This window comes from Phocoena phocoena, chromosome 14 (assembly GCF_963924675.1).
Source record: "Phocoena phocoena chromosome 14, mPhoPho1.1, whole genome shotgun sequence".
Lineage (NCBI taxonomy): Eukaryota > Metazoa > Chordata > Mammalia > Artiodactyla > Phocoenidae > Phocoena > Phocoena phocoena.
Window position 1 is genome coordinate 73,158,337 of NC_089232.1, and position 12,682 is coordinate 73,171,018.

The following is a 12,682-nucleotide window of genomic DNA, read 5'->3' on the forward strand; positions in this document are numbered from 1 at the left end:
TCCTTCCTTCCTCTCTCTTTCTTTCTCTCCTCCTTCCTTCCTTCCTTTCTTTTTCTTCCTTCCTTCTTTCCTTCCTTCCTTCCTCCTTCTTTCCTTCCTTCCTTCCTTCCTTTCTTTCTCTCTTTCTTTTCTTTTCTTTCTTTCTTTCTTTTTCTTTCTTTCTTTCTTTCCTTCTTTCTTTTTTTCTTCCTTCCTTCATTTCCTTTCCCTTCTCTTCCTTCCCCTCCTTCCTTCCTTCCTTCCTCTCTCTTTCTCTCCTTCCTTCCTTCCTTCCTTTCTTTTTCTTCCTTCCTTCCTTCTTTCCTTCCTTCCTTCCTCCTTCTTTCCTTCCTTCCTTCCTTCCTTCCTTTCTTTTCCCTTCCCTTCCTTCCCCTCCTTCCTTCCTTCCTTCCTCTCTCTTTCTTTCCTTCTTTCTTTCTTTCCTCCTTCCTTCCTTTCTTTCTTTCTTTTTTCCCTTCCTTCCTTCCTTCCTTCCTTCCTTCCTTCCTTCCTTTCTTTCTTTCTTTCTTTCTTTCTTTCTTTCTTTCTTTCTTTCTTTCTTTCATTCTTTCTTTTTTGCCTTCCTTCCTTCTTCACACACAGCCCTTCCTTCCCACTCTTCTTCCACTATGAAGTGCATCCCTCTGCAGCCTTCACGGTTCAATGGATAAAGTGAGTATAATGAAGCCCTGTTCATGCTTTAGGATGTTGAACTCTGCCAAATTATCACTAGAAAGCTGCTAATCGAACAACACTAAATCTTTGTTAGGATTTCCTGCGTTAAGGGAAAGCACCATCTTGATGTAATCAGGCAATGCCTGAACTGGGGAAACCAGAATTCAAATATTTATAGGGCTTTGGCTTCTGAGTTCAAGTGGTTTAAGGTAGATTTTTAAAGGTGGGATTGATTGGGATTGGGTACAATTTGTAATATACTTGTGAGAATGGCAGTACAGCAGAGTGAATGTCTTGATAAGTAATCTGTGGTTAATAAGTAAGCTGTTTCCTAGGTGTCACATAAATTGATCTGTGGGAAGTTCCTGAAGCAAACTGAAATTATTTATTAGGTTACAGCTTCTCTTTTCTGGGCAAAGCTTTCTTGGAACAAACAAATAAGTTATTTTGAAATCAGTGGCCTACAGACTTAGCTAAGTCATATTAACACAGATGGTCTCAATTTTATATTCTCATAAACTGGTTGAAAAGACAAGGTAGCAGAGGAAATACTTAAAGGAGTTGAGGGTTGGATATACCTCATCAGTTCAGAAGGAAACGAGGTCTTTCAGAAAAGGGTGGTGATAAATACTGATGCCATTTTAGCTACTACTTAGAGAATGGATAAGATGTGTCTAGTGGAGATGGTGGAGTATTTCAGCTGGGGTTAATAACATTAGGAAAAGTATGGATGTGAAGATCACGCTCATGCATTCATGGGACTCTGAGGTGATTTATCTACATGGAGCAGAGGTTAAATCTGGGGAGCTATGTTTACTAAGGTCAAGTCACAATAAATCTCATTATAAAGGGCCAGAATTCTAGATAGGCTGGTTTGAATTAGTAAGATTAGCATGAATGAATTGGAAATCTGAGCAACCTTTTGGCCATTTGAGGTCCTGGTGGTAACTTTAAAGAGAAGCAGTCCAATCTGCTGACAGTTATGGGAGATTTCAGTAACCTCATGGGACCAAAGAATCCAGTGATATATAGACAATATAATACCCCAAACTTCTCTCAAGCATATACATATTTTAGAATTTAGATAGAATTCACATACTACAAAACCATCATTTTAATCATTTTAAGATGTACAATTCAGTGGCATTTATTCCTTCTACAATGTTGTAAAACTACCCACACTATCTAGTTCTAAAATATTTCATCACCTCAAAAGGAAACTCCATGCCCCAATCTCTTCTCCCCTCAGCTTCTGGCAACCACTAATTGCTTTCTGTCTCTGTGGATTTGCCTATTCTGAATATCTCATAAAAATAGTATCATACAATATCTGACCTTTTGTGTTTGGCCCTTTCCACTTAGCATAATATTTTCAAGTTTCATCTACGTTGTTGTGTGTATCAGTATTGCATTCTCTTCTAGAGCTGAATAATATTCTGTTGTATGGACATACCACATTTGTTTATCCATTCTCCAGGTGATGGACATTTGGATTGTTCCCACCTTTTGCTGTTGTGAATAGCGCTGATATGAATATTTGTGAACTTGTACACTTTTTCCCAAGAGTTCTTTAGTTCATGAAAACCGCACCCCCTCATAATTTTAAGATATTCCTCACCTAACATTATAACCATCTATATCAATTAACAAAGACACAGTATGGATGAACTTAATATCAGGATATGCAAAAAAATTTAGGATGTACATGCCAACTTATTTTTGGTCCTACTAGGTCTCCTCCTGTTTTCCCCTTGAGCGTTCTCATAATCTTTATTATTCACGTCTACATTTAAAAAAATATTTTATTGGCTTATAGTTGATTTACAATGTTGTGTTAGTTTCAGGTGTACACAGAGTGACTCAGTTATACATATATATATATATATATATTCATTCTTTTTCAGATTCTTTTCTCATTTAGGTTATCACAGAACATTGAGTAGAGTTCCCTGTGCTATACAGTAGGTCCTTGTTGGTTATCTGTCTTATATATAGTAGTGTGTGTATGTTAATCCCAAGCTCCTGATTTATCCCTCCTACCCAGATTTCCCCTTTGGTAACTGTAAGTTTGTTTTCAATATCTGTAAGTCTGTTTCTGTTTTGTAAATAAGTTCATTTGTATCATTTTTTAAAATTAGATTCCACATACAAGTGATATCATCTGGTATTTGTCTTTCTTTGTCTTATTTATTTCACTTAGTATGATAATCTCTAGGTCCATCTATGTTGCTGCAAATGGCATTATTTCATTCTTTTTTATGGCTGAGTAATATTCCACTGTGTGTATATACCAGATCTTCTTTATCCATTCATCTGTTGATGGACATTTAGGTTGTTTCCATGTCTTGGCTATTGTAAATAGTGTGGCAGTGAATATTGGGGTGCATGTATCTTTTCTAATTATGGTTTTCTCCATATGTATGCCTAGTAGTGGGATTGCTGGATCGTATGATAGTACTATTTTTAGTTTTTTCACATCTACTCTTAAACACTGAATAATCCAGACACGTTAATGATCGGTACTCTCTCATGCATAGAGAATTATAAAAATTTTAAAGGCCTTGCCTGTGTACTAGGGAAAAGATGAAAACATATTCTAGACTATAGATGATCAAAGGTGACTCTGTTTACTAGATAATTTATGGTAGGTTACAGTTTACATTTAATATAGAATGGCACAAATTTGCCTTATCTGGGAAGTTCTGACTCTGGAACAATGATGGTCAATGGGAAAGTTCAGGAGAAAAAAATCTGAACCAATTCTAAGGAAACTATTGGAGCTGCTGAAATGTTTGGAGCATGAAAGTAATATGATAAAAATAATACTTTGCAAGGTGACTAGTGTGGCAGCCAGATGGATAAATGAGCCAATATTTATGAAGAGTTTAAAAGAGTGTAAGACAGCATGAATGATAGTAATAACAAAAACAATAATAATGATATTAATAATTTTGGAGAGGAGGGCAGATAGGAGGTAGAGAGGACAGTTAGTATATGCAATAATGCATAATAATGCATGACAATAATGCAGATATAAGGCATTGATGCTTGCCCTAGTGTGTAGGTAACAAGGAACAGTAAACCAAGTGCCAAAGCAAGATAAATTAGCAAGTCAGATAAAATGCATGCACTCTTGGGGCTTCCCTGGTGGCACAGTGCTTAAGAATCTGCCTGCCAATGCAGGGGACACGGGTTCGAGCCCAGGTCTGGGAAGATCCCACATGCCGTGGAACAACTAAGCCCGTGAGCCACAACTACTGAGCGTGCACGTCTGGAGCCTGTGCTCCACAACGGGAGAGGCCACGACAGTGAGAGGCCTGCGCACCGCGATGAAGAGTGGCCCCCCACTCACCGCAACTGTAGAAAGCCCGCGCACAGAAACGAAGACCGAACACAGTCAAAAATAAATAAGTTAATTAATTAATTTAAAAAAAATGCATGCACTCTTTACTTTGCTCACCACAGCATTTATTTGTTAGCCTTAGGTCTGGCTATTCAATGTGTGACAGAGCAACAGCAGTGATTTCATCTGGGAACTTGTTAGAAATGCAGAGTCTCAGGCTCTACCCTAGATGTACCAAATCTGAACCTGCATTTTAATAATTTCTCTAGGTGATTTTGTGTCTCTGATTAATGAAGTACCTACTTTCAAAATTAAATGTATCCTGGCAGGGGGGCAGGGGGTTGGTATTTTCTTTTATAGACAAGTTCATTGACTTCATTTATTTGAGATATTGGATGCGTATGGCCCCAACACTTGACATTTCTTAAGCACCTTCAGAAAAGATAACCTTTTCTTTCCTTCTTCTCTCTCCTATTAATAACAGCATTTAAAAGACTAATTACAACTCTACTTAATATCCTTCAAAATCTAAACTTCCTGTACTTATTTACTCATTGGTTCTATTATTTTTAATCATTCAGAATAGTTTTCCTACAGACCAGTTGTTCAATAACATTTTTCACTCTCTAGACTTTTTGAGAATTTGGTAAAATCTATGAAATTCCCTCACAGAAAAATGCGCAGAAACACATGCAAGAATTTTTTCCCCTATGCAACTTATTTTTGCATTGGAAATGTATTTCCTTTACATATATTGACTATAAAAATCTTCACAAATATTATTCCTCTCATTTTTCATGCAAAAATAAATGGCTTCTTCCTGGAAAAGGGCGAATAAGCCCAAAATGTATAAAATAAACAGAACATAAACCATTTTATTGCTCAGAAGTAAATTTCAATGAGATACCAGCTTTGACATCCAGCTGATTCTGATTTTTTTGTTTTGATTCCAACAAGTGTTGAATGCCCTAACTTAACAAAAGTAAGGGTAAGCAGAGTATCACAGTTGCCAGGGCTCGCATTGGAGATGAAAGTAGGCTTTCTTCAAGGAATAAGAGAATTCTTTAAAACCCTTCAGGTTGAATTCATGTCCCAGTATTTTCTTTCTTTGTCCTCAAATCATTTAGGCAATCTTTGGCAAAGTCTGTATCATCGATATTACCTACATCAGCATGAGAGAGTTTATGAATTTATAACCGCTGTGCATCTAGCTAAACTTTGAAATTATTGAACGAACTAACCTCCAAAAAAAATTCTGTGGGGTTTTTGATGTGGTGGTGGTGGTTGTTGTTTTTGTATGTTTGTTTTCAAGGTATAACTGACTTCTGATTGCTGAAAAGAAAATAAAATTTTTTTTTAAATTCTCTACTCTTTGCTATAGCCAACAGAAGTGCTTCTTTAAATATTTCGTTTTTTAAAGGCACAGTCTTTCCCCCCAGAGTGGAAACTTAACTTATCCAAGAAAGGTCATAGTTTCGTTTTCTAATTTACTTTCTGCCTCGCTTTACCAGCCGTGGTCATAGCAATGATGTCCAGTTATATATTGAACGTCTTTGTCAATAAGGTCAAATACAGGCAGCGAGTGAGTTAATGAATGAAGACAAACTTCCTAGTGCAATTGCCTTAAGAGATGGATTTTTTACCCTCTCTCTCAAAACAAAGGTAAAAAAAAAATAGTATTTGAATTTCATTCAAGAGTTTTAAGAATTCCCCTGGTAAGCCAAATAATTTCTGTACAGGAGTGATACTCACTTTCTACTCTAATTTCTTGAAAATTGTCTTAAATGGTGATGATTCAAGATCTGAGGCTGGTAAAGATAACAGTTTGCATAACAATAAGACAAGATTTCTTTAAATCAAACTATAAAGTGTCATATATTCATGGTTCTCGAAAGCAGTGAATAACAGTGACTTGTTTCATCAAAACACCAAATCATATATGTTCTACACATAAAGTGTTGCTTTTCCTGAAAATATGGGGCTATCTGGTGTATCTTGGCTTGCTTTAGATGAGCCCACTTGGTTGGGAGAAATATAATGTCACATGGTATACAACAGGCTGCAAAAGGAAGTCGGGAAAAGCCCTTTATTGCTTGAGAGATGAAGACCTCCTTAAGTGTTTCTGAGCTCCCACACCCAACAACACCCTCCTTCTCCTCCCACTTCACTCAAGTTCCAAACTCCACCCTCATCACATATATGAAGAATGTTATTTTGTTTGGTTCCTTTATTTCCTACTTTAAAAATCCAAAATTGTCGTTAAAATTTGAAGAAATAAATTACTAATGTTTACATATGGGCGGGTCTTGTCAAGTAATGCAAGAGGCACAATAAAGCAAACTGGTACAACCACAGAAAAAGGAAGGTCACATGGAACCGTCTGTCACTTATCACCTTGAGAAATCCAGGGAGACAAAGTGGAAGATATAAGAATACTCTGTTGAGTTCCTGGGTATCCTTATAATAATAGCAGTTGCTACAATTACCTCTTGTGGCGTAATAAGACTTTATGTTCACCGAGTTTTCCTTATCAAAGAAATCATTTTACTCACCGTCAGTCACTGTGAATCTCTAAAACAGCTCACTAAATAGAAAGTCATCTATGACTTATTGAGTCTCTTTAATTAATTTTATCTTATTGCATGATTGTGGAATGATTATCCTATACTGTGCTAAGCATGGAACAAGCATCATCTCATTTAGTACTTATAACAATTGTCGATATAGGTTCTCTTATCTCCATTTCATAGATGAAGAAAATGGAGCTCAGGAAAATGAAGGAATGTTCAGGCAGAACTAGGATTGTATTCTAGCTATATTTTATTTTACAATCATCATTTCTAACTGCTCCATTTCACTGCCTCCATGAAAACTTCCATATTCATCTATAGGACAAAAACCAGGAGCTACCTCACTGCACCAAAGAAACCTCCAGTTCCATTCAATATACTTTTGAAAAAAAATCTCTATAGTTTCTCTAAAATATATGCTCTCCCTAAGATATCTTTGGACTATTTAAGTATTGTTTAGAACCCAAACAAGCTTGCAGACACTTATTCTAGAGTTGCTGATAAGAAAACAAGCTAAGTCACACAGCACTGCCTGCGATTTTAAATGTCTGTGCTCGTGACTTTCAGTTTTGAGTTTACACTGTTTGTTTTTCTCCTACCTGGTATTTTATTATGTAGGATTCCTCCCTCCTGGTTGACAGTCACAGAAGCCTCTCATTGAGTCTTACTTTTAGTTGCTCTGGAGGTAAGTGATATTTTTGAGATTCTCCAGAGCACTTGCTCCAGAAGTGAATGTCGTGAATGGTACATAGTCTGTATTGTAAACCAGATCACCCCAGCCACATGCTACATACGTGGTGCCAATTTTTCCAGCCTTTTGGATTGAAACTGTGTTAGACTAAAAATAAAAATTTCGTATACTTAATTACTAAGCACTTTCTATTTAAAAGCAGCAGTTGTTCAGAAAAAAATTCCACTATCCTGCACTCTTCACAAAATAGTCCAGGCTCCATGTGCACTTCTGTAAGACTGGTTATCCAAATAATGCCCTCTTACTGTTCAACAAGCAGAAATCAGATAGTCTGAAAGTAATTTTGGCGAATAATTCTGCTTATACAGAGGGAAATTTATCTCGCCTCCTATCACATAAATATTTCATTAAGGATCATGTCTTCCACCAAATTGAGATAATCCAGAAAAAAATGCGTCAACCAGAAGAAGCTGCCTTCTGTATTTAGTTATAAAACTGCCCAAAGAGGAGACTCAGGTAGTACAATTTTCTTGGAGTACACATTTGACATGTTTCTTTTCTAACCTAAATCACAGAAACTTGCCTTGATGAAGGAAGAACATTTTTTTTCCAAAAGGTTTTCCTATCAAACTGTTTTACCACTTTATAATTTTTCATTGCCTCAATAAGTTCTCATGCCCACCAGGGAAATCCAGCCAAATTTATTTGCTGATGTCACAGACTTCCATACAGAGGTTCCCTTTTGTCCATAAGAGAAATCATGTACGTGGGGCACAAGAGCTCCATCCAGGCATTAAGACTGTTTTCCAAAGACAGTCATTATTCTATAATTCTCTCAGCTAATTTTGTGTGGGAACAATGCCTTTGGCTCCCTGATGCTAATGAGCTTAGGGCATTTCTCTTGTTTCAGGGCCAAGGTAGGGATTTTTCTTATTTTCCTCTCCTGTCAACTTCAGGTAGCTAATCAGCTCTGAGCAGCCATTGCTTCTGGAGCTGGTGAGTTTCGAGCCTCTCTCTTCAGTGCTTCCATCTTTAGCCAGGTCCCTTTTCTTCCCAAGTAATTTTTGGTTCATATATCCTTTGTATTTGGCCTCCTGTCTGGCTTCCTGATAGCTTTACTCCTGGAAACCACTCTATGGGGATTTCTTTTTGTCTTCTGAACATGACTTTTAATTACACTTGGATTATTTGGCCATCAGCTGCTATGTAAAGGCTGAGCTACTGCCATCTAACCGCATTAGAGAGTGGCTACTGGCCAGAAAGGTGGCCTTTGCTCCTGACTTTTCAGTGGGTCATCTGTAGAGAAACAGGGGCTATGGAGATCATCCCTTACAAACCTGATCCAAGTTTTGCATGCTGCATATGATTCCCACCTGCTGGTCTTGGCAAGGGAAGGCTTTAAAAATTTTTAATTATTTTATTATGGTTCCACCCTTTTCTATACTATCTCTGGATTTTAAACCTGTCAATGGCAAATATGGATATGTGATTATAAGTGATATTTTCTATTCTGGAGACATCTTTGATTTATTTGTAGTTCCCATTATAATAAATTGTATAAGGGGAGGAATATATGCAAATGTGGCCAGATTTTTAAAAATTCCGTAGCATGCATTTTGTAAATTTAACATAAATTCTTATCCAATTAACTGTATAAGGTGACAATTTGTTTCTCTGGAATTTCAAAAGATACGTCAGGGTCCCTGAGGGAATCCATACTCACCAAACAAAAGCAGTCCAGTGTCACAATCCTGGAACAGATAGCACATAGGACAAGGAGAGGTAAAGGCAAACACATTTCTTTGATTTCCCTGTGGACACTTCTGGTCATGGTATTTAAAATGAGCAACCCAATGGAAAATGTTTTTCTTACAAAACTCAAATATCTAATACTAACATTTACATGGACCTGAATTCACCTTTGCAAGCCATAACTGACTGATCCTATAAACTTGAAACACACCCAGCAAGTTCAAGGTGACGTCTGCCTGCACATTCCTTTCCTCTCTGTCTCTCTAGGTAGTCTGTGTCAGGCTCTTTTGTTACATGGAAACTAACATTCCAGAGAAGCCAAGAGAATTGTTCACCTTAGCACTAATATTTTGGTTAGAACAAAAAAGAGAGAGCCTTTAGATTAAGTAAATGTTAGTTTGATCACTAGCAGTAATACAATTAAAACTGGGTAAAACTCTTGTCATTATAACTATTTTGTGTTCAATGGGCTCAGCTGGCCTTCTTTGCTAGTTCATTCTGCAAACTGGTATTGAGTGCCCACCACATATAGAAGCTGGTGACAGAGAACCAGATAAGATATATTTTCTTCTCTTGAGGTGTTTACTGTCTGCTGAGGGGGACAAACATGGGTATTTTTGAAAAAGAATAGATAGCTCTATGTTTAAATGACATGGGAATGGAGAGAGTAGAGGAACTGCAGTGAAACCAGCTGTCAATATCAGAACTGATTTTCAAATCATTTCCTAGAGAAAACCACACTCATCTTAATTTCAAAGGATAAGAGGGAATAAGTCACATGCAATGTGTTTATATGGTCAAAGAGGCAGAGAGAAGATTAAGAGAAGAGACACAAAACCTAAAAACCACATGCTGTATTTAGGAACAAACAAACTGGTGTTGCTGGAGCATAAACTGTAAAATAGTAAATACTGAGAGATGTTGCCAGATGGATAGAGCCAGCAACCAAGAGCTTTGTAAACAACTAGAAATGTTACCCTGAAGGTGATGGAGAGTAAGTAAAGACCTTCAAGGAGGGGAGTGAATAATCAGTTGTGTTTTTGGAATAATTCTTTATTGGTTATAAGGAGAGTGGTTGGGCCGGTGGGACAAGATCAGAGTAGGTGAGACCACTTAGGAGGGGCCAAAATCCAGGCATGCTAAAAATGGTGAGCCTAAAATGGAGAAAAGGTAGAGATGAAGAGAGGAAATGAAGAGCTAGTTAGAGAGTATAACCAATAGAAAATTGTGCCTTGATAAAGGGATACAAGAGAAGACAGAGTGAGGTTTTGAGCTCCTATTTGTAGCTTGAGGACTGAATAGGTTTCGGTGATCACAGAGTGTTAAAGTTAGGTACCAAAAAAACAGTATATAGTAGATGAAATACTTCATTAAAAGGTGATAGTTAGGCTGAGCCTTCCAAGATGAATAGTTTGTTAACCAGTATTTTGTTAACCAGACTAAGAATTATTTAGACTCCTGTAGTTAAATCAAGTAAACTAGAGATTAGAATGTAGAGCTGGTTTGGTGGGGCTGAATTCTCTTAGCTTTTGCTTGTCTTTAAAGCTTTTGATTTCTCCGTGGAATCTGAATGAGATCCTTGCCAGGTAGAGTAATCTTGGTTGTAGGTTCTTCCCTTTCATCACTTTAAATATATCATGGCACTCCCTTCTGGCTTGTAGAGTTTCTGCTGAGAAATCAGCTGTTAACCTTATGGGAGTTCCCTTGTATGTTATTTGTCGTTTTTCCCTTGTTGCTTTCAATAATTTTTCTTTGTCTTCAGTTTTTGTCAATTTGATTACTATGTGTCTCAGCGTGTTTCTCCTTAGGTTTATCCTGCCTAGGACTCTCTGAACTTCCTGGACTTGGGTGGCTATTTCCTTTCTCACGTTAGGGAAGTTTTCAACTATAATCTCTTCAAATATTTTCTCAGGTCCTTTCTCTCTCTCTTCTCCTCTGGGATCCATATAATGCGAATGTTGGTGCATTTAATGTTGTCCCAGAGGTCTCCTAGGCTGTCTTCATTTCTTTTCATTCTTTTTTCTTTATTCAGTTCTGTGGCAGTGAATTCCACCATTCTGTCTTCCAGGTCACTTATCCATTCTTCTGCCTCAGTTATTCTGCTACTGATTCCTTCTAGTGTATTTTTCATTTCAGTTATTGTATTGTTCATCTCTGTTTGTTTGTTCTTTAATTCTTCTAAGTCTTTGTTAAACATTTCTTGCATCTTCTCGATCTTTGCCTCCATTCTTTTTCCGAGGTCCTGGATCATCTTTACTATCATTAATCTGAATTCTTTTTCTGGAGATTGCCTATCTCTACTTCATTTAGTTGTTTCTCTGGGGTTTTATCTTGTTCTTTCATCTGGTACATAGCTCTCTGCCTTTTCATCTTGTCTATCTTTCTGTGAATGTGGTTTTTGTTCCACAGGCTGCAGGATTGTAGTTCTTCTTGCTTCTGCTGTCTGCCCTCTGGTGGATGAGGCTATCAAAGAGGCTTGTGCAAGTTTCCTGATGGGAGGGACTGGTGGTGGGTAGAGCTGGGTGTTGCTCTGGTGGGCAGAGCTCAGTAAAACTTTAATCTGCTTGTCTGCTGATGGGTGGGGCTGGGTCCCCCCCCCCCCCCCTGTTGGTTGTTTGGCCTGAGGCGAACCAACACAGGAGCCTACCCAGGCTCTTTGGTGGGGCTAATGGCGGACTCTGGGAGGGCTCACAGGAAGGCATACTTCCCAGAACTTCTGCTGACAGTGTCCTTGTTCTCACGGTGAGCCACAGCCACACCCTGCCTCTGCAGGAGACCCTCCAACACTAGCAGGTAGTTCTAGTTCAGTCTCCTATGGGGTCACTGTTCCTTCCCCTGGGTCCCAATGCTCACACTACTTTGTGTGTGCCCTCCAAGAGTGGAGTGTCTATTTCCCCCAGTCCTGTCAAAATTCTGCAATCAAATCCTGCTAGCTTTCAAAGTCTGATTCTCTAGGAATTTCTCCTCCCATTGCCAGACCCCCAGGTTGGGAAGCCTGACGTGGGGCTCAGAACCTTCACTCCAGTGGGTGGACTTCTGTGGTACAAGTGTTCTCCAGTTTGTGAGTCACCCACCCAGCAGTTATGGGATTTGATTTTACTGTGATTGTGCCCCTCCTACCAAAGGCATCTCCTTTGTCTTTGGACGTGGGGTATCTTTTTGGTGAGTTCCAGTGTCTTCCTGTCGATGATTGTTCAGCAGTTAGTTGTGAATCCAGTGCTCTCACAAGAGGGAGTGAGCCCACGTCCTTCTACTCCGCCATCTTGAACCAGTCTCAACAATGTCTCATATTTTCATTCTGAGCTCTCTGCCTCCATTCTCCCTATCCCTCTAGTCTCAGTGCACAAGGTAGTTTCCCTAAGCTATTTCTCTTACAATGTCTTGCCCCTCTTGATTAGGGAGAACACAATGAAAACCTAAAGAAACAACCACTTCCTTACCTATAGATTAACAGTCAGTTGCCTTTCTGTGGGTCTTTATTCAAGATCAGTACTCCTGTGCTCTCTCACCGTGAACAACTGCTGCTTTTAAATACATAGTGAGTTGAATGTATTCCACATATTGCCATTTCTATCATCTGCGTACCATCTAATCATTTATCTCTATTCTAATGTTCAGAGCCATTCTCTCGTTGATACATATATTTTTCAGTTTTCTACTAAAATGCCTGCA